The sequence below is a fragment of the Motacilla alba genome, chromosome 2, assembly GCF_015832195.1.
Source record: "Motacilla alba alba isolate MOTALB_02 chromosome 2, Motacilla_alba_V1.0_pri, whole genome shotgun sequence".
Taxonomy (NCBI): Eukaryota; Metazoa; Chordata; class Aves; order Passeriformes; family Motacillidae; genus Motacilla; species Motacilla alba.
In genome coordinates, this window is record NC_052017.1 from 23,634,138 (window position 1) to 23,656,690 (window position 22,553).

Consider the following 22,553-nt stretch of genomic DNA (forward strand, 5'->3'; position numbering starts at 1 on the left):
ATAGATATTTCACACCAAAATACAGGCTGTTCTCTCTTTCCCCACAGATCAAGTCATGCATGCATTTTTTTTATAAATGCTAAAAATAGGCTACTCCAGCACTGTGCCATAATGGTATCACAAACAGGTTCACCCAAGGAAAATAAACTTTAAAAACAAAAGTCATAGTGGTGTCTGCAAAGTTCCTGGTCAATTCATGCTTTCTACAGTGTTTTTTCACCTTTCTGCCTGTAGGTGTAATGTAAGATCTGTATATTCTTCCATCCTTGATACAGTTGGAGAACAAAAGGAAAGGACACTAGATTCTAGATGTAAAATTTTCTGTATTCTGGAAAGAATACAGAGAATGCGGGGAAAATCATACTTTCTCAAGCAAGCAAATGTCCTTAACTAGCACTGCTGCAAATTACCACTCAAACATTTAATTCCCATTTATTTTGTCAGAATGAGGGGAAGCAGTTATGGTCTCCAGTGTCTTTGGCATCTACAGATTTAGAAATTATTGTCAAGACAAGCGTAACCCCCTCTGTAAGTGTGCACAGAACAGAAGCAAGGAAATATTTGTCAGCCTAAGACCTGAATTCTTTACTCTGTAGAGAAGTTAATAGGTTTTCATTTAAAAACAAGAACAGTATCTCCTTCATTATCTGAGCCACAATGAAAAATTAAGTCTTGAGATGGAGCACACAAACCATCTGTAGCCTTCATAATGCAACAGTCTGAAGTTTTCACAATTCTCTCTAGAGAAGAAAAGCAATAGGCTACTTCAGGATAGGATATTGGGGCACAGTGCTGGCTACAGGTTTTGACTGAGGAAGAAATGATGTTGGGAAAGGTGGTAATTTTTGTACATTTACAAGGACATTTGTCCAAAAATAAGGGACAGGATACAAATAGTCATAAATTTTGACGACAAACCTAAAACTAAGACCAGAGATCATTAAAATTATTATTAAATAACAATATTTTAATTAACTAGATAGCTGTTATGCAAAATCCTCCTCATCTGATTTCTTCCTGCATCATGTGACAGAGAAGCCAGGAGCCAGCACTAGGGCTGAGTATTTGTGTATGGTATAAATTCATGCCTATATGGAAGCAGCTTATCAGTGCTTCTTGCCATTACAAGCAGCACCAGCAAAGAGCTGTACAAGGAGAGTAAAAGTGTGCTGCCTGTGCCATGGAAGTGAATACAAACAGTGAGGCCATCCTGGGATGAATACTATGTGGATTGCCACCACTGCAGCTGGGATGGGGAGCCCCTCACACACAGGGGATTCAGATCAAGACAGAGAGAACTTCCTTCTGGCAGCAGATCAAAGAGAGCTGAACAGAGTTACTAAAAACATTTATTTTTTATTAGACTCTTTCTCACTAACTTTTTTTTAATTCATCTGTCAGAGCCTCAAGATCAATTTGTTTATAAATGCAGTTATGGAGTTACCAATCAGATACCTGTGTTTTCTGTAAGTCCGGGCTACAGTGAATCACCATCACAGAAATTTTGCTTCAGTGGATTTATGAAATACACTAATGTGCTTTATTCATTTTCATGTCAGTACATCTGTCCAGCCAAATTGTACTCTTCAGAAGCTCCACAGTTCAATGTCAAAGCCTTTTTAAAGAAATCAATGCTGCAACCTTTAACAAAGAGCCAGTCCTTCAGTTCCACTTCTGTTTTAAGCAACAATGCATTAGGAACACACTGGGGTTCGCAACATGGAAAAGGGGTACCGTGGCATTGATGGCATTAAGTTTCTCAGGAAGGCCAAAATGTACAAAGGGGTGAAAATGGCTGATAAAAGACAAGTTCAAAGACATCTCCGCCCTCCTCTGGGATAAATATGGGAACAATTTGCATCTCCATTTACAAGGAAATTTTGGGGCCGTTTGTCTGAGGTGTCTCCAGTCATTCCTAGGGTGGAAATGGCAGCTGAAGGAGTTTCAGCAGGGGCCCCATGGCACTAGCTTTGTCATGGCACACAGAAGCTGCTACAGTGACATGAGACTAAGGTGCATATCATAAGCCATAAAATTTAGCCCTACTTTTCTGGGCATTTCAGTTTTGGAAAAAAATAGCAAAATATTCTACATCCATTTTTCAGATGTGGAATGTGAGGTCCAAAAAAAGAGCACCTTGATATACTAAATCGACAGAAACCAGGACAACCAGCATCAAGTACAAGACAGAGCTGCTGGCAAGACGGACTCCAGCGTTTTGTTCTGGTAACTGGTGTTTCATTCTCCTACACTTACTTTCTTCTTGTGACAGTCTTTATTGGAAAGGGGTTACAGTTTGGAAAGGTTTGCTATCAATTTTTGAGGGAACAGTTTATTACAGAGAGCTCCACTATGGAAGTATGGGTTTTGGATATGATCCAGGATACTAGAAAGATGCTGGCTGGATTTTCAAGGAGTGAAAAGCAAAGGTTGACTTACTATTTAAAAATATATATTAAAAAAAATCATCCTTTCTTATGAACCTTTGTTGCTGTTGTTCCCTTCTTGAACTGCCTTGTAAGAACGGAAGCTTTCAAAAGCAGAACAATAATGCTGAACTTCAACAGACACTGAAAATGCCTGAAAAAATTAATTGGCATTGCCTTCTGTTGCTTGCCAACTCCATCGCAGTCAGTCAATGGAGATCGCTCTTGATGTAACATAAAAAAGTAAGCAAGCTATTTCTGATTGTATTTCATGAAATTTGCAAAGCAAAACATTAAAGAAAAAAATCTAAGACATAAATTGACTTTTAATACTGCTATTTTTACTTGAAACTCAAGTGGCCCCTCTCTGTGTTTCACAATAAACTGTGACCGAAGAACTCATGCTTTAGTCAGCCTGCATGTGTAGGCAGCCTTTCCTGAATGCTCTGTTTTTATGAAAATAGTGGTTCCTAGCTCTCTTTGTTGCAGATGAAGAGGATATAAGACAGCAGAACAACATGTCATGGTGTCTGGGCAAATAGCTGTACATGAAGGTATTGGCAGCCTTCAGATTTGCTTTCATCTCTTGGTTGACAGGTGCAAGTGCATGGCATTGATTGTAGCACATTCTTTCAAGTGCACTTGTGAGATCTATCTGTGAATATGTGAATAGTTTGTGAACAGCTCTTTTCACTCTGTCAGATCAGATCAAGAGCAGAAGTAAAGACTGTGCTGCTAACTTGTGGTAAAAATCTATGTACTGCTTCACACATATCTGTATTGATTTGTAGCATGCTGCTCATCCCTATAATTGCATACTTCTAAAATATGAGTCACAGGTAGGATTCTATGATGTTGGACAATACCCTTTTCTGACCCAGAGATGGGGCAAATGAGAAGCATTTTTAAAAACTCTTATTCCATTTTCAGCATCATGAGAAGGGTGTGACAATAGAGATGTTATAATTCACACCATCACAATCAGAAGCCACCTATTTCCTCATTACACTATACACTATAAGCGTTTCTTGGCCTATCAGCTTTTTGCCACACCATGCTGTAAATGCCTTAAAGCCAATCATCTAAAACTACCCCTTGTGGGTCCTACTACAATGCATCTTTCATAGTTCTATTTCTCCAAAGGATCTAGCCTTATTTGCAAGGCCATCCTTTGAAACTTTTTTCTAGCTACATTTCTCTCTCAACAATATCTGTCCCATTCCATGGCATTTCTAAGTCAACATTTCTTGTCTCAAAGTTTGCATATGGATGCATATTGTGTGAGCCTTCTGTCATGCCATAAGAACTCTCTACAAATCCATTTCCCACATTTCCCCCTCTCTCTTGGACAGAAAAAACTTCTTTGATGGCCTTGTTCATTATTTTCTGAGCACGGTGAAGTACACAAGGCACTATCACTAACATTGCTTTGATAAAAATCAATGTATATAAACTTTTATTCCATTTTCAATCTCATAAAAAGAGTGAAACAATACAAATGTTATATTTCACACCATCGCAATCAAAACCCACCTATTTCCTAATTACAATACACTATAAATGTTTCCTAACCCATCAACTTTTTACCACACCATACTATAAGTACCTTAAAATGAATCATCTAAAACTATCCCCTGTAAGTCCTACTACAATGCATCTTTCATAGTTCTATTTCTCCAGACTATCTAATCTTATTTACAAAGCCATCCTTTCAAACTTTTTTCTAACTCCATTTCTGTCTCAACAATATCTATCCTATTCCATAACGTTTCTAAATCAACATTTCTTATCTCAAAGTTTACGTACAAATACATACCACATAAACCTTCTATCATACCTTAAGAACTCTCTACAAATCCATTTACCACATTATGATATGTGACATTACGACATTATGATAAGCAGTGTGTTACAAACTACCATGAAATGCACGGCAAACTTCATATTCTGGGTTTATGTGTTTATAACTGATGCTTGCCCTCACTGCCAAATGAGTATGATCAGAGGTCTGCGTTGCTCTAACTTCATCACAGTTGCAAGGATGCCATTTTTATGCAGGTATTACTCATAATCCAAGTGGAAGACTTACCTATTATCTGAAGAAACCTGTGGATGAATGTGAAAGGCTTCAAAGAGCAAGATTTTGCAAGACAGACCTGTGTGAGGCCCTGCTAGCAGGGAGCAGACAAGACCGTGACTCGAGCCATCAGCAGTGTTAGCTCCTCTCTTACCACAGAATTAGGCTCCAACACTTGGTATTTGCCCTCAAGACACCTAAATCACTTTAGTATTCTTCAGTGAAATCTGGTTCTGCATTCCCAATTTTCCCCAGAGATGCAATGGGAGCCATGCATGACACAGGACAACATGATGTCCTACAGGGGTACAGGTGTAAATCTCTCGAGATACTCCTTGAGAAGGAATACCCTAAAGCAGGCCTACAATAAATGTCTTTCTTGCTCCTTTAAATTTTTGTCATCTGGAGAATATTTGTGTGACACCTACATAGGTTATTGACTAAATTTCAAAGAATTATTTAATTCCTTCAATCAGTCCTTCTTCTTCACTGAGTTTGGGATGGTGGAAGTCATGATAAGAAATGTGAGACAATCATTTGATCATAGATAAATTTAAGTCTTCTCAAATATCAAGAGAGAAGACAGCTGTACCAGAACTTCTACCCAGTTACTTTGAGCCTTGTCTTGCAGTCAGTGGTGTGTAGTAGACGTAGATATTAGCAGTATGCCCCCATCTGAATCTCTAGGGAGAAGTGTTTTTCTTTTATCCTGTTAGGATTTAATTTGGTGAAACACTAGACTTAAATTCTCTAGCGCATAAACTCATCAAGATATTTTCATCTGTAACTGGCCCTGTCTCAGGAGAATTACAGGAACCCAGTAAGATACACATAAATTCATTTATTGTTTGCTAATAAGGGTATAAAGCTGAACAACTGTATCAGTAGTATCAGTTGGTCAATTCTCAACTTCTTTCATCTTTCTTAGTCTTTAGTTTTCTCTTAAACTCTAATCTCTGCCTTTCAGAAATTTAATTTATGTCAAGAAGTTGCAAAGAGTGAAAGGCAAACACAGCCAAGTGACAGCTGCTGTACTCCAGAGAACTGCAATATCCATTCTGGAAACAGTCACTACATTTCAAGATTCAGTCAAGTACTCTCCCAGGAGCCCCTGGTTCAGTCTAGCCTTGGGTACATTTGTTTTGATGTAAACAAGAGAACATATGTTACACTACTAAACAGCAGCACTTCCTAGCTGAACAGACTAACAAAAACCTCTTGTGCTCATGCATTTGCACATGGGACTGAGCTGTGATGTGTGACACCATCTCTATTTCTGAGTTCTTGAAATCATAGACTAACCTGTGCCCCAGCTGGGAGCCTGGAAGGTAAAACCTCCAGTCATGTAAGTTCTCCAGGAATACACTGGGCTTCTCCTTTCAACAGAACAAATTCTATAATGAAGTCCTAGTCTGTCTTTTGCATTCTGATGATTTGCTAGTAGCTGCTCATAATGTCCCTTTGTACTCTGATGAAGAAGGCTGTGTGACAAGGTCCAATCTTTACTTTGTGCAGTAGAAACCAACAGTAGTTCCACGAAATCTGTAAAGGATGAATAGAATTAAGGCAAGAGCATTTTTAGGCCTCAAATTGGCAAGCACTTTTCTATCTACTTAATATTATGAACGTGAACAATTGTGGAGATTGCAAAAGTTGGTTGGAGTGTTTTTTTTGTTGTGGGTTTCACCTTTTTCAAAGTATCAACTGTTTCTGACCTGTGGTCAGTACTAATTCTTAGTTTAAAACTTTGTCACCATGACATGGTCATTATTAATTACTATTGGTGATCTTAATTAAATTCAATTTAAATTTAATTTGAAAGAACCATGTTTTCATTTCTTTTTTTCCTTATATCCTTTACATACCATCAGCAAAAATTTTTGTTGGTCCAAACTCCTGCAGTTCATCATTAATCTATGTCATCTGAGAACTTAAAACCATAAATTAATTCAAATTACATCTTTTATGAGAATAGATACACATTGCAGATTGCTGCAGCACAGTACTGATTATTGACTTCCTAGTTCTAATATAACTATATGTAGATTTATAATTATAATTAAAAACCATAACGTTTTACCTGATATCTTTGCTAATTAAATATGGCATTCATAATACAGTACTTTGATTAAATCATTTATAATGATGGATCCTCCCTAAATGGTTGGAAGCACTAAAGATAATTAATTTAAAAATTAGTAAATTGATCTTCATTGAATAAAACCATTCAAATATGCAGCTAATCTCCTGCTAGTTTTTCAAAGCAAATTTTAATAATTATATCCGTTGGCAAAATCTAAAAAAGGAAAGCATGAGAAATAAGAGGGCCCAAAGAACTACAAGATTTTGCACATGGATATCCAGAGTGTTCCTAAGAATGCCAATGTAGTATTTTTGTGTTGTTTTGGCAGGGAATAATTAGTCTATTTTTGGACTAATCACTTGAGGTGGATGACTACTAACAATCCCGTGAAATGTTAAAAAAAAATAAAAATTAAACAAGCCTAAGCATTTCCAGAAAAAACTGAAGGTATATTTTTGTACATAAACTGCATGATCACACGCCCACCAATTTCATGCAGTTTTGGCTACTAATCATCTGATCGGGGAAATACTGGACTTGTGCCTGATGCGTCCACCTGTAAAGCCATCTTTGAAAAATGGAGGAATTGTTTAGTTCCTAGAAGTACAGCTCAGAGGGATAAAAGCAGCCAGTGAAATATTTGTATCCCATTATGTGGGAAGGTCATTTCACACTAACTCTTCTTCAGGCAAGTAGCTCTTTGCTTCACTCTTTTTCACCCTAGCGTATGACCAGGACTGTCTCCTTCACTCATCCTTGCCCTTAGACTTTTCCAGGGTCTGTGGGGCTGTTCCTCCCAGGCAGAGGCCTGGATAGCTGGACTTGCCCATCAAGGTAAGGTAATCTGTGAAGGGAAGGAGGTGTTAAAATTTTTAGCTGCCTCTAAAGCTCACTTTGCTTCCCCAATCCTCTTACTGTGCCCTCAGAAAGATGCCCAATAAGAATGTGAACTAGTAATCCCTTGACAACCTTGAAATAGTTGAAAATAAAGCAAGATGAAATAGAACTTGCCTTATCCACAAAGACTGACTCCACCTTTCTGATTTTACCAGCACAATATGCCCACAGAACAGAAAAATAATCAATGAACACAAATTAATTGCTTAACTTCTGGAAATGGCTTATCATTATATTAAATTTCCAATTTGTTATCTGCCTGAATGATAAAGATATTTAGCTCATGACTGCTTTTGCTTCAGGAAGGAAAGAAACAGGTGCAGGACAGGAGTAATACTGGCTTATTAATTTTCACTACTTTAATGGCATGGGGTCTCAAAATTAGAGCCACAGCCTCACCATGATAATTGCAATGCAAACTGGTACAGCACCTTGTTCAAGAGAGTGCAAGGCATGCACAGGACTCAGGTTACACAAGTGGAAAAAAATGAAGGATGAAAAGAGCATGATAAGACAACCACAGTGCACAGCCCACCAGATGCTTGCAACAAAACTTAACAGTCTGGTCATTTAAATAGTTTAGTACTATACACAGAGGACTCATTTCACAGCTGCTTGGAACAGTGTTATCTATGCTGCCTTTGTATTTACTCTGCTGCCTTGGGAGGCTTGAAGGATGGAGAGGCTAGATGGAATGAAATTAAATGTTTAGTTACAACTTTTATCTGTCTGGGTGTGCATAGAACTTTTTCAAGCTACAAAACAGACAAATTTGCTTAGATTATTTTCCTGAACTTCCTTTAATTTGTAATCAAAAGGTATACAGAAAATAGAAGTGTGGCAGATCTCATTTTGAAAAAGAAATCATAGCCTTTATGGAGGATTTCATACTGAGACACAGTATCAGAATAAATTTAGTTAGCTGATATATATTTGACGGAAACAATACCTCCCTCCAAACCCTCAGAGAAAGACAGAATGGTTTACAGAGAGAGAGCCCTCACTGGAAATGCCTGTGAACAAAATTAAAGGGACTTTTCGACCTCTGGAAGATCAGCTCCTGAGAGCTGTGTGTGTGTGTGTGTGTGTGTGTGTGACTCTGCCAGACAAGAGTTTTCTTCCATTCATGAATTCAGGCTAACTCATAAGACATTAGAATTCCTGTCTTGTCTCAAACCTACAGCCAACACAAGGTCTGAGTCACCTATTTCAGAGAATAATCTCATAAAAAGCAATCGTTATCAGCATTACAAACATTTCCTTGTGCCAGACCTGCAAACATTTTCTTTGAGGTTGGTTTCCAAAAAAGTCCAGGTTAATATGACTTAGCCTACTCCCCAGAAGGGTATTGGAGCAGATAGGGGAATGATGTAAAAGAACTAAAATCAGATTTGCTTAGTACATTATCCTTCTTTTGACACTCTGGGGGATTTAGTGAGACTCTGTGGAGAGGGATAATAACAGCAAAATATAGCAGTAAGCTGAGTTTTCAACAGCTATTGATCTGTGCCTTTGAGTTCAGCACTAAGGCCTCTATTTTGAAAACATCCTGCCTCATAAGACCTCTTTCCCAGCACTTAAACACCCCTGAAAAAAGGAAGAGAAGTGTCTCAGCAGCAGGTTAAGATGAGGTTTCAAGGGAAAATGGGTGAATGAGAGCCCTCGGAATAGGTACAAATAGGTGAAGTAGAAGCAATGCATGTGTCTGCTCATGTTTAAAATGCTACATCCTTTTTCCAGAGCTAGCCCTTCTAACGTAGGCCACTGAAGTCAATGGTATTTTACATTGCTTTGTCTGAGTTTGCACTTGTAATCTGTAGCAGAGCAGGGAAATAGGTCTTTGTCTTCACAGGTCCAATCAACCCCTCTGCTACAAGATTATCTTTCCCCATACACTGATAAAACATTCATCCTTTTCTACTCCCATCACAGCCCAATTCAGTTCTACTTCAATAGGCACATTTAAAGGACTGAATTGCTGGAACATATTGCAGCTCAGTATATTTAGACTGATGTTTTTTGAGTCTGTTATTTTTGAATGTCATAGAAACACTTTGCTGCACCACTTAGTCTGTAATTTTAGTACTAAATACGACAGGAATAATTCTAGGAATGAGAGAGGTATTTACTATAAACAAATCCAAAGAATAATAACACCTACAATCCTCCAGAATCCATTTTTCTATCAGTTATGCATATATTACTGACAGTATAATCAGAAGCTATGGAATATTTACCATCTGCAGAGCTGGAAGCAGCAGAAGGGACACTTCTGTCAAATTGGAGTCCTAGGAACAGAATTCAGTTCCTTAAAGCAGATGCACACATCTACTTCTCCATCTATGCAGAAAGCCCAGGGTGTCCCTGAGCTTGAGACTGGAGGAATGGCCTCAGTGGTAGGAAGCTCAAGCCCCGCTGAGGCAGGTGAGCAGAAGATGTGGCACCAGTGAGCTTGCACCAGAAATTGATAGCTTCTACAGGAGCCACAATGCACAGGAGAAGGTATGGCCAGAGGCCAAGAATGGGATCTTCTAGCACAACTGGAGATAAAAATCTGTGACTTCTGAAAGCAAGGATGCTCCCTCTCCAACTGTAGATGTTTAATGCAAAACTATTGAAGCAAATGGGAAAACTTTATTAAAGAAGAAAAGTTAGATGGAAGAGGAAAGGAACATGCCTATAACTTATGAACTGGAGGAGATGAATGTTACAGATATTAAAATCATAGGGGGAGGAGAATTTGGGAAGAAGTCCAAGTGTAAGCATTGTATGAAGCAGCGTAGCCAAACAGTAAAACCAGGACATACTAAAGGCTGACATCAAAACAACCTGACAACCATGGGCTAACTGAAGGAGAAGTCACAACACCTGGTGGTCTGCAGCAAGCAGTGGAGAACTCAAAGCCACTGCCTGTCCTCTGTTGTCACTGACCTCTGAGGATGAATGACAGCCAGGTACGGGCCCAGAGCCACCAGCAAAGCTTACTGCAGCTCCTCTGGGCACCCTGCCAAGCTTCTGTCTCCTGGAAACCACTTACTACTGTCTCAACACCAAGGCCAAAGGGCATTCACAGAAAGTTGTCACTTTGAAGACCTCCTGAGGATCAAGGCAGACTGAGGGCTGCTGCCAGCTGTGTTTGGGTGGCTTTCAATCCCAAATTTCATGTTCTTTCTCCCTCTTCTCTTCCCTTGGTAGCACGTCCTCAGCTGTGAGGCTCCAGCATGGCTTCGTGGTCCATACCCTTCTGAATACCTGCAGCAGCACAGAGACAACAGGCTGAAGCAAGAAAAAGGGAAGTGCAGCTCATTTGACCCAGCTATCCATCAGAGAGAGAGAAAAGGAAACTAGCATATCCTTGAGTGTCTGATGGACTACACAGCATTCCTCCACTGGTTGCTTGCAGCCATTGCTGAGCAGACCCCAGGTTTTCCAGGACTCAGTTCAGGCAGAGTAGACCCCACTGCTCTTTCCAGAGCCAGCGGGTGTGAAGGGCAGAGGGAGTTGGGCTCCAAAAGGGCAACTTTCTCCCTCACATCCCCCACAGCAGGACTGAGCAATGGGCAGCTACCAGCAGCCTGCTGAGCCCCAGGGACTCTGTATCCTGTGAGCTGCTGTCCTCTGTGGCAGTCAGGAGAGAGGGAGCAGCCTCAGGCATTGGAGTAGTGAAAAACAGCAGGGTAAAAGTTTCATGCTAAGCAGCAAGAGTGGAAGGAGCAGGCTTCTAGAGGGAAATTGTTCCTTTGTGTTGAATTTTTGTGTGTGCTGAATGGAGACTGGGCAAGACCTTCCTGCTGCTCCAAGAGCCCTGGGGCAGCTATGAGGCCTGAGCACAGCAGACATACCCCTGTAGGTTCCATGATAGTGCTCTCACCCTTGGCTGCCTGTCCAAACTGAGCAAAACCTGAGTTCCTGAGCTACACAGGCTCTGCACAACACTGGGATGACCCACAGTTTGGTGAGTTCACCAACTCAGACAACAGCTTGTCTTCATCCACTGCTCTGCAAAGGGAAGATGATAAGTGTCCTGCCATGGAACCACGTCTCCACTGAAATGACTATTCCTTGCCAAGCAAGATACCTGGGATTATGGGAATAGGTGAGAAAGCCTTTTAAACAAGACTACAACTTTTCTGCCCCATTAGCCACAGGCTAAAGACAGGCAACCCTGGCACTTTCCAACAGAGTGCTGTTTGTGCCACTCTATGTGCTCAGCACTCTGAAATGAAGGAACCCTCTGAAACTGCTTGTTTCTCTGGATGTTCATGTGCAAGACAGAGTGTGCAGTATAACTGTGTTGTGTCACGTCATCAGCCCTTTGTGCTGTGCTCCCTGCCAAAGCCATCTTCAAACTCTCCATAGCCAGCACATCTGTTATTTCAGCCCAAAATTACAATGCAATGCTTCATCTTCAAAATGCAACTTCCTCTCTTTATCTCTCAGATGAAGGCTGTGAAAAGACAGACTGTCCTGAAGTCCTAGACTTTGGCCTTTCTACACTGTAGTAATTTTCCTGTATCCAATGAAGTCAGTGAAAGCCTGCAAATTATAATAGGCCCCAGTTTTCATGCTCACTCATTCTGAGGCCAACATCCATCCCTGTCTAACTGATTAAAAGCAGTTATGCCACACATTGAAATACAGTTTGGGGAAGTGAACATCTTCACAGTGTGACAACAGCCATGAATGCAGATAGAGCCCCTTGCTGACTAAATACTGATTAATGTAAAAGCAGATATATAAAGCCATTTGCATGTTCCAGCAGCCAAACCACTCTTGCAGTCAAAAAATGAGCTCAAGTCTTCTTCTTACCTTGTTAATTCATCGGCTACTGGCTACAAAGAAATCCATATGCAAACATTCCTCATTTCAAGATTAAGTCTTTTATGAATTGGCATAATTTATAGGAAGAAGATTGATCAGAATTATAGATTCTAGGTTCACAAATCAAGTTTCTACATACTGTGACTAAGAGCCCTTTTCAGGAAAATTGTACTCAGAAGAAGATATAAATACATATGTAAATATGAGTGTGCATTGAAGTCTCACAATCAGCAAAGCCAGAGATAATTTAAAGGAGTCAGATTTAGGTCTGCATTTTCATGTTTTCCTAAACTGAAACTAATCAGAGACAAATTTTAATAGGACTATTGACCATTAACTGGGCCATTATTACATATTTTGGAACTCTTCATTATCTATATGAGCACTTTAGGCTCTTACCACATTTACTCTACATATCTTTCCTTGCACATGCAACATGAGGACTTTCAAGCACCAATTAATAGATAGTAGTAGAGGAGATGACAGATGGCTTAATTTAGGAATAGGAAATATTTAACATCCACATAAAGCAGCATTCTGCTCAGCTGTCGCTCTTCATCACTCCTCTCTGTATGCGTCTTAGGTATTACAGTTACATATACCTGCTTAACTAGCAGATATGCACATTGCTGATATTAGCTGAACCTGAGTCAGCTTTTAAACTAGTGGCAACTCAGGGTTTCTGCACTATCTCTCATAGACTTCTAGATTCCTGTCAGAGCTTTGAAATTCAAGGCAGGATTTCTCTGTGTTAGGTAGTAACTCAGCCACCTGACAGTAGTAGTACTAACTAGTAATAAAAATGGCAACAAGTACAGCTTCAAGAGAATAATTTCATATAAATCCTTAATTGCTCTCTCAGATCCTTTATCACTTTCTCAGAAGAATACCGGCAACCATTTTGCTTTCACAGTTTCATGTCACCACAAACCCGTATTTGCTAGATAGAAGTATGTAGTGCACAAAGCAATGATGAGCTTGTGGAGGTGCCAATTGCAGCTGTGGGGTGCGGGTGTGCACAGGCAGAGAACAATTCTTCTCAAAATGCCTCTTTAGTCCTTACCAACAGTTTAAAATACCGCATTTGTGGACAATAGCTAAATGATGCCAGATAATATCAGTTCTTTTCAAAAATTATCATAGAAGAATTAACAAAAATTTAGAATTTGATGCTCAAAGTGTAACAAGTTTCTGCTGAAGTTATAACCAAGTCACTTGAGCTCTAATTTGCATTCAAATATGAACCATGGCATAAAATGAGCATTTGACTTTCATCTTCCACATTAAAAGTCTCAAACTAAATATTTGCATTTTCAATATGTGATGAAAGAAAACAAAACAGGAAAAGCTCTATGCACAGCATTTAACTAGAAGTCTTGATTCAGGTTTTTCATATCCTCTTATTAACTAGAGGTAAGACCTGGGTTCCAGTTTGTAGGGCAATGTGATTATACAGTAACGTCTAGTCCTTCTCCTACCAAGAGAATAATCCACCCATTTTCAGGTGTATCCTTTTTATCAAACTACTGAAACCAATAGACTTCTATTCACTACTTCACCTTGGATGTTTCCTCAGGATTTGATGGAGACCTGATTACTGAGACAGACAATGAATTAGGAATAGAATTCAGTGTATGCTACATGCTATAAGATATTTTTTATTTCTATTTTGTTACTGCTTTCCTTTATTTCTACTACAAATGGTAAAATTGTGCACAGAGGCCTGACTGAGGGACTTGTAATTACAATTACATATTTATATGCAAAGGAATATGTATTAGAAAGGAAATTGGCAAAATTCAGGTCGCTTTAGCTTGGATATACCTAGAAAGAAGTATCTCCTCTTTTGTACTAACTGAAGAAGAAAGCTTCCTTTTAACAAGATTCCTAACACCAATTTTAATAGTTAGCGCCCATAGCACTGTAATAAAATTTAAATTTAGAAATGGCTAGCACACTTCAGGAGGCTGAATGGTTGTTGACAAAGTACTTGCACAGATTTGCATGATTCAGTGTTGCTGTGAGAGCACTTAAAGAGAAAGGAGAGCCATGAAGTCCATTAAAACTGCAAACTTACTTCAACTGAAGCAAATATTGTTACTAAATGACATTAGTGAGATAACACATGGAAGAGAGAACAAAGGCAAAGGAAATGGATTTCATATCTTCTACTTGCAAATCAAAAGAGTGAATGAATTCTCAAGGAAAATACTGTAATTTCTATCACATGGAGGACTAGGAGGAGAACAAATGATTACCCCAGCAGAGAGCTCAACTGGTTCTTTTTAGTCAAATGGCATCCTCCTCCCCTCTTCATTGGCATGCTTTACTTTCAAGACTTGCATCTCCACAGGTGCCAGGTGTCCTGGAGTGCAGGTGGGAAGGGAGGGATGTCCCCAAGGGAAGGGCTCAGCTGTGGCACACATCCTCCCTCCGGCAGTGGGGAGCGCGCCATTGCTCACACAACCAAGGAGAACAAGAAACCTGCCCCATATATTTGCTGTTCAGGATATTTAGTGATTCAGTACTTTTACTTATTAATTCCATTTTTTATATTTAGTTATTACTTTTTAATATTTTAGTTACTGATTTAATTTCCTATTGAAATGTTGCAGGTCTTGTCAATCTTCCTGCTTCTCAGGGTGAACATGACCATGTTGAAATGGACAGATTACACTAAGTCCTTGACACTGCTCCCCAAGCAACCGAAACATGTTTCCTGTTTTGAGTAGAAAGGAATGGGAAAAATTAAAGGGAATTTTAAAATTCTCATTTTAGCTAGGGAAACTGAGACCAGAATGCTGTTTAACAGCATGACATTTAGGAAAAGAGAGTGCTGCAGAGTGGACTGGTCAAATACACTGCTAAAACAAAATATTATTAATCCTTTACCTTTCTGAAATGCAACATTGATTTAGAATTTATTCCTTATTGTGGGTGGAAAGCACTGTAATTTACTTCTCTTGTAATGAATACTGACTTCATGACCAAAGGATTTAGGTGAAGAATAGAAAGTGAATTTTAGCTGAAAATAAATTTGCTAAAATTGCACAACATCAATCACAAGTTAAAAATTCACCAGAAATATGAGTTTTGGTTCCCTGAAACTTCATGCAGAACTGTTATTTAGTTTAGGCTGAAAAAATGGGTAATGTGAGATTTTGTTATTTTTTATAAAAAATCATGTTTTTTCTTCACCATTTGCTTAGAGATCATGATAATAAGCCACTGTCCCTCGAAAAACCCCACAAAACCTGGGAAAATAAGTTTCCATCATTCCACTACAATGGGTTAGTTCTGTTGGCTTCCCTTTTTTTACTCTCAGGTCAACTTCAAACATTTTTTAAGTCTTATTTTCTAAGGACTGTGACTTGCATACCCTGATTTTTTTTGTGTGCCAATATTTAGGATAAAATTACATATGTCTTCAGGTAACACAGATTTTAGTACAGTGACAAAAGGCAAGAATTTTAAAATGACTGGCCTGTATTTCAGGGGATGTGGGAAAGATACTAACTATCACTGTCTAGCTGAAATGTTCTGCAGACTAGACCCCGGATATAACAGACATAACCCCTCTGTAACAGGAACTACAAAAGCCTGGAAGACCCACTTTTGAATCATGTATCTGGTGCCCTTTTCAGCTGGCCTGGGGATGTAGCTCTCAATTCCTAACAGTTCCATCACTGCTGATAGTCTGCCTCAGAAGAAAGATTGAAAAGAATGGCTCATCAAGGAGACACAGGCACAAACCAGATTACATTACCTCTGTCTGGCTTGCAGCAGCAGTGACTCTTTTTACATTTCCAGTTTCTACTTTTACTAAAAGCCTCATCCTTCAGAAATGTGGCTGCTGTTTCAGCACATGGCATGCAATGTTCTGAAATCCTGTGTTTCAACACCTTTCCTGGGAAAACAACATAAATCAGACTAGACTAGCACTTCACCTGCAGTCAGGCAGGGGAGCTGAAACACTGGGTATGGCACAACAGGAGCACAGGCCTAAGCTGCATGGTTCATTTTCACTGCTGTTCCTGCTAGTGGCACTGGTGAATGGCCCACTGCAGCCATTCCTGATGCCTTCTACAGAACATCGACGGGGAATGAGAACTGCTCTCTTTTGGCAGGCATCCCCAGGGAAGAAGAAGGGAGAATCTCAGAGTCTTTCCATGCAAGAATTAAAATTTAGATCAGGGTTTGTTTATTTATAATGATTCAATCTTCAGACTACAAACATAGGCCTCCGACCAACATCAGTCATGTATGTAGAACTCAGAAACACATATCTGATTGAAAATGGAAATGCTGAATAAAGCACTGTCCTAAAACCAGCAAGGAACTGCCTTAATTAATTTTGAAAAATTCCCCCCGTTAGTGAGTCAGAGGCACTCCACAATTTTCCTCATTAATTTGTTGTGGAGACTGAAAGAAGCCTTCTCAGTACTGCCAGGACAGTGCATCAAAATAATTTGTCAACAATGCCACTTTTATTCTGTAGCAGATTTGCATCTTATTTGCAATTGCTCTATACATGGGAATTTGAGCACTAGTCCATGCTTCTCTATTACCAGGAAAAAAAGGAATATATTCCTCGGATAAAACCAAAATAAACAAAGCAAAAACTTTTGGAATATATTTGCTTTTGAAATACAAATCTCTGAGATGGGTAATAAATTCAATTGCTCACGGCTCTTTCCCGTTCAGTATTTTTTTTAATTCCACAAATAATATTCTTCTCAATTTCCATAAATAGAGGTCATTTTTCACAAAGGATAATCAGGAAATTTGGATTGGCCAATCCAAACCTGCCATTGTCCACACAGATCCACAAATTTAAAGAATGAGAGTGATTGAAACCTTGAGCATACTTGAAACCTCTCAATTAAGTCTATCAAGGAATACATTTCCATTAATATTTTGATTCCAATTATGTAAAATTTTCTTAACAGGGAAAATAAAAAATGACTTCATGAAAAGTTCAAGAAAAATGGTTAAGACATGCCTACAAAGACATTTTATCCAACTGTTTCTTAGATCACATGAATAATACATTTTTAAACTGAAGCAGAACAGTGTCATTATAGGTTTTAAAAATTTTAAAAGAACTTTTTAGGGAATAAAAATCTTGAGGAATAAATGAGCAGCTTTACATTTTAACATTAGCACTGAAAAACAGAGAAGGGATACTGAAGAATGAAAACACTGTTCCATTACAGAAAATAAATTGTTCAAGCTACCATCATCGCTCCAGTTCTGTTTGCTGTGCTTTTAACTCAAAATAAATGAATTTAGAACAGTCTGCAATAGTAAATAATTGGAAATCCGTTCTATGTCTAAATGACAGTTAGAGGAGATACAGCTGTGTTGGAAGCAAGCCTTATCAATATTGTATTCTGATTTTTGCAACACTTGACAAGATACAGAACCATCACTTATTTTCTCTCTTTCAGGGAGATAAATTTGTGCTCTTTTAAAAAAAATGAAAAACTATTTTACTTAGAACAGTGAAACATAGCATTTTGTGCCATCTTTGACATTTAACAAAGGATGGAAAGATTGTGTTTCTAGAACTGCAAAGTGCCATAAAACAGAAAAAATTGTCAATGGTGATTGATAGATTTTAGAAGGAATATTTGCTTTAATGACTGTCACAATAATTCTTGGAAGAAAAAGAATAGATAGGAAATAAGATTAAACATAAATGCCTTAAGAAGGACAAACATTTTTCTTCTGAGGAATATTACTAAATTTGTGTACTTCAATGAGATATTTTAGTACTGTTAAGAGCTGATTTTCTTAAATTATATAGAAGCTTTGAAATGTCATGTCATAGCTTGCTTAAATGATTTATAGACCTAAAGTCCTATGTTAGGAGGATAGTCTGCTTTATTCAGAGCAAATGGGTATGGGAATCTAGAAGAATACTGAAAGAATTAATTTTTTTTTTCAAAAAAAGAGAGATGTATTATGGTTGGCAGTGTATTTTTAACACACACTGGAGAAATTAATCAATACCTCTGTTATGAATTCGCATTTTATTTGTGTTTTGTTTTTTCTTTTACTATGAAACTATGAGAAATAAAATAAGAAAGTTACCACAACCATATTTTGTTTTTACCTTGTAGATTGATCCTTAAATCCTACTCTGTCATTAACCATTATGTGTACTATGACAATATCCAGTAGACCTTGTCACAGATCAGTAACCCCTTGTGTTCATCAAAGTAGGAAAACATGCAAAGGAAAATATATCTGTGCAAGGAAATGTAGCTGTATGACAAGAGAAACGGGTCAATAGAGAGGGAGAATGGAGTAAAAGGAAGAAGATCTCCAGCCAACTGCCTCAACAGTCTGACCACTGCTGAGGTCAATAAAAATCCTAGAACAAGAGAGTTTTTAGGGGAACAGTGAAGTGGTTATTCACCAGGGGCTATTCCCAATGATGTGAGGTGGTCCAGGAAAGAGAATTAAGGGTGTTCCCTAAGAACAAGTGGTTGGTGCATTAGTGAGGTACACCAGGGTTATTTAGAAGTAGAAAGAGGCTAACTGATAATGCCCCAGCTATGTGACTGTCGAGTGACTTAGCATAGTGCAGGCTAGAAGAGGCCCATGAGTGAAGGGAAAGAGACTAAGGAGGCTGAGCTTCCAGAGGGATACAGGGGCATGGCTGATGCCCCTAAAGATGATGGATGACCCAGTCATAAAAAAGGGAAATGAGATGATATTGGAGACATTAAACAACTCAGCCTAACTTCAATATACAGAATGATACTGAACAGTGATAGAAGACAAACAATTTATGACTACCTAGTAAATAATACACTGATAAGAAACAATCTTTGTGAGTACGTCAAGAAGAAATTGTATCGAGCCAGACTAATTTCACGCCAGGTTATCTAACTGTTGAGACTGCTGTTGGTGTGACTTGAACATGATTTTTCTAACACAGTCCTTAAAACTTGCTCCCAAAAAAAAGCTGGGAAACATGGTCTAGATGACAGCACTATAAGATGGATGCAGACGCAGTTGAAAAACAGGATTTAAGGATTTGATAAAAAATATTTCCTGTCAGCAAAGTGAGGCATATCAATATTGTGGGGCTCTCTCCAGAGCCTGATATTATCTAAATTTTAAAATCCAAACTTTCTCCTTACCCATATGTGAGGTTGTCTATGGAGCATAATGTCCCTTTTTAAACACTTTTGATATCAGCTTTTTATTATTGTTGGGGACAAATTAACGTCCAGAGGAGAGGAACATAAAATCTGTCTGAGAAAGCTGTCTCAAGAGATGTGGGGAAAGATGTCTAAATATAGGAAAGATTTAGCAGCATTTTGAAATAGGGGAAAGAGGTTAAATTTCTTTTGCCCATGAAGGACAGGAAAAGAGATAATCTGCATAATATTCCAGAGGGAAGATCCGGTTGCACCTCAGAAAAAGCAGTCCATCTGCACTGCTTTAGAAAGCACTCAGATAGGTACCCTGGTGTCTTTATAGAAAATCTTTTATTATTCTGCAGCAATAGGAAGAGAGAGGTATTTGCTCATGACAGAAGAGATGATGGCAGTATCTGAGAAGCAAGTCCGTAGTTCCTGGAGTAAGGCTGTTTTGAACAGATCTCCTCATCCTTGTCTAATTCCCAACAGTGTCTGTCAGCTCACTGTCTGTTACTTTGTCCAATCCCTTTTGGAAAACCTGCCAATACTCTGCTTTTCACAGACTCCTGTGGCAACAGTGAACTTCCACTGGTTCATCAGTTGCTTTTATCTGTTTTAAATTACAGCTCCCTATTTCCAGTCTTGTGGGACTTGGTGAATAATACTTTGGCATGCATTTATCTCATTAACCACCTTAATGATTTTGTAACCCTGGAGCACATCTCTATGGTTTTTTTCTCTCCAAACTGCAGGCTTGTTACCACTTCCACTTCTTCATAAAAGGTGGTTACTTCAGCCATTTAGGTCTTACACTAACTTGTGAGGCAATGGATTTTAACCATAGGCAGGAAAGGAACATCACCCTTTCAGTTTTTACATTTACCATGTGATTTCACACTTCAAGTAAAATCTGACAAGAAAAAAATGGTGCAACAGCCCCATTTATAACACCAGTGAATGCAAGTCTATCTGCTGGCTTGTCTAATATCTACTGGTTTTATTTTAAAAATGTTATTCTTTTAATCTGTCTTCTGTTTAACCATTCTCTTGCCTTGTAGCTGCATGTCAGAGGAACACGTATAATCCATTTCATTCCATTTCCATTTCAGCTTTGTGGCTGACAGCTGAAACTCATTTGCTTTTGGCCTTCTGTTTGCATTACCAATTGAGCCATCTTCCTAAAGAGCAAATGGCCATTTGTGTCTCTTCACTAAGACATGGTAGGAGAGGCCACTGCAATATTATAACCAGATGCAGAATCACACCTGGACAATGGGAGTGAAGCTAGTGGGCACCACAACAGCCCTCCCCCACCAACATTTCTGATTCAGACAAGGAAATGGCTAACTCTTTCCCTGCATTCCCTGGACATTTAATGTGGTTCTGTTTGTAACTTTCATTTTGATTGTAGTTTTACATTCAGCTTTCTACAGTACATAGTTTCAGTTCTTTGGTAAGCACTTCAGATATTACATGAAAGATGCCTTTTGGTGGTGACTTCTCAGTACACAAGGGAATGAGATGCTAGTTATCTTTAAATTTCAGAGACTTTATGCTTAATGAAAAGCAAATCCCAAAACTGATATGAGACAAAAGCACTAGAATAACAAGCATAACAAGCAAATTCATTAGAAAATATATTACAAAATTACTGAAGTATTCGCTCCGTTATACAAAGGGTCTGACAGTGAAAGGAGATATGTTACAATAATGTATTGGGATAATGTTGACAACTCCATGGAGAAACAAAACTAGAAGTTTAAAGTATCATATCTAAAAGTCTTCTGAGAGAAAGGTAAATAGTAAAAGGAAGTGGATGTATCACTATGGTTATGGATGGTCCCATAAAAAGCCTGAGTCTACTGGGAAAGGCAGCTCAGACAACTGACGGTCCTGGTTTTCCTGATTGACATAACAGTCAGCTCCATCTCACGTGTTGGAAGGAGGAGATGGCACTGCTGTGCAAGTCCCTTTCAGGAGCAGGCAGTTACAATACCAGTGGTGGTGTACCTTTTCTTTCTGTTCCCTATTGTGATGACAGCTGTAGCAGAGCATCTTTGTGGTGGCTGAATGCACAGTAATGACATCATCTTTTGTTTATCTTCATTGTGATTTGATAAATGATGGAAAAATACAACAGATTGAGAGAGTTTCCCTTAGCAGCAGTAGCAGCTCATAGACAACATTATGTCTACCAGAACATTAAGTTTCTACCTCTCAAAGCAGAATGATTAATTAACTCTGTTGTACTTAGGATAAACTAATACATACACACATGGCAGTTTTACTCGTAATTTACAGGACTGTTTTTTGAAAGTATCTGTGTTTTTTTAAAATTGCCAATGACAAAAGTCTGGCATGATACTCAGTGATTTTGTGTCAGTTCCTAAGGGTTGAAAGCATTTGAATCCTGTTCTCATGGTGCAATACCTACAACTGTGAAGGTGAGTGATGAAGCAAAGGACTGACATGGACTGATGAGGATTAAAGCATGATGCCTTACACAGTTCTAAAATAAACGGGAAATAATTTTCTGTCTCCAGAGGTGGCATTCAGCTACCAAGTTCTTCAGTTGAGCAGATGTTTTAGAAGACCAGAGGTTATGCACAATATCTAAGCTAGAATAAACCAGGTGAATAATAGAATGTTTGCCACTGGCTAGCATTTACAGGGAGATTTTTTGCAATGTTAAAAAATTCTCAGTGATCAGGCATTAAAGAATGTCTAGCACCAAAAGATTGTAGAAAGAGTCAATTAAAGGCCTTTTTAAAAGAAAGAAAAATATTGTGCTTCTAGGCATCATGTATTTATTTGTCATTTCTTAAAAAGCTGAGAGGCAGGCACATAGAAAGAAGCCAAATGATGCTGCATAGTAGCTTAAACATTTTGAACAGTATTAAAACTCATAAAAATCAGTAATTTCAGAAATATTAAATTTCCAGTTGTGTCCACAAAATAAGCTGTAACAATTATTAGCAACTATTTAATCTAAAAAAAAAATTTAGGAAGGATGGAATACAGAAAGACAATCTGTTGCAATGCTGTCCTAATCTTCTATGAGCATTATTTTTACTGGTAATGTTTTATGGAAT

General features: G+C 38.5%; 1 protein-coding gene across 7 annotated transcripts in view; it reads right to left on the bottom strand.

Moving 5' to 3' along the window:
* CALCR (calcitonin receptor) overlaps positions 1-22,553 on the bottom strand; it is a 149,773-nt gene that overhangs the window by 84,335 nt on the left and 42,885 nt on the right. The window contains exon 2 of one of the 7 annotated variants that reach the window (XM_038128871.1): positions 5,806-6,045. The exons of the other annotated variants lie outside the window; for them this stretch is intronic. The gene's annotated coding sequence lies outside the window, so the exon portion shown is untranslated. The remainder of the gene's footprint in view (positions 1-5,805; positions 6,046-22,553) is intronic. 7 annotated transcript variants of the gene reach the window in all.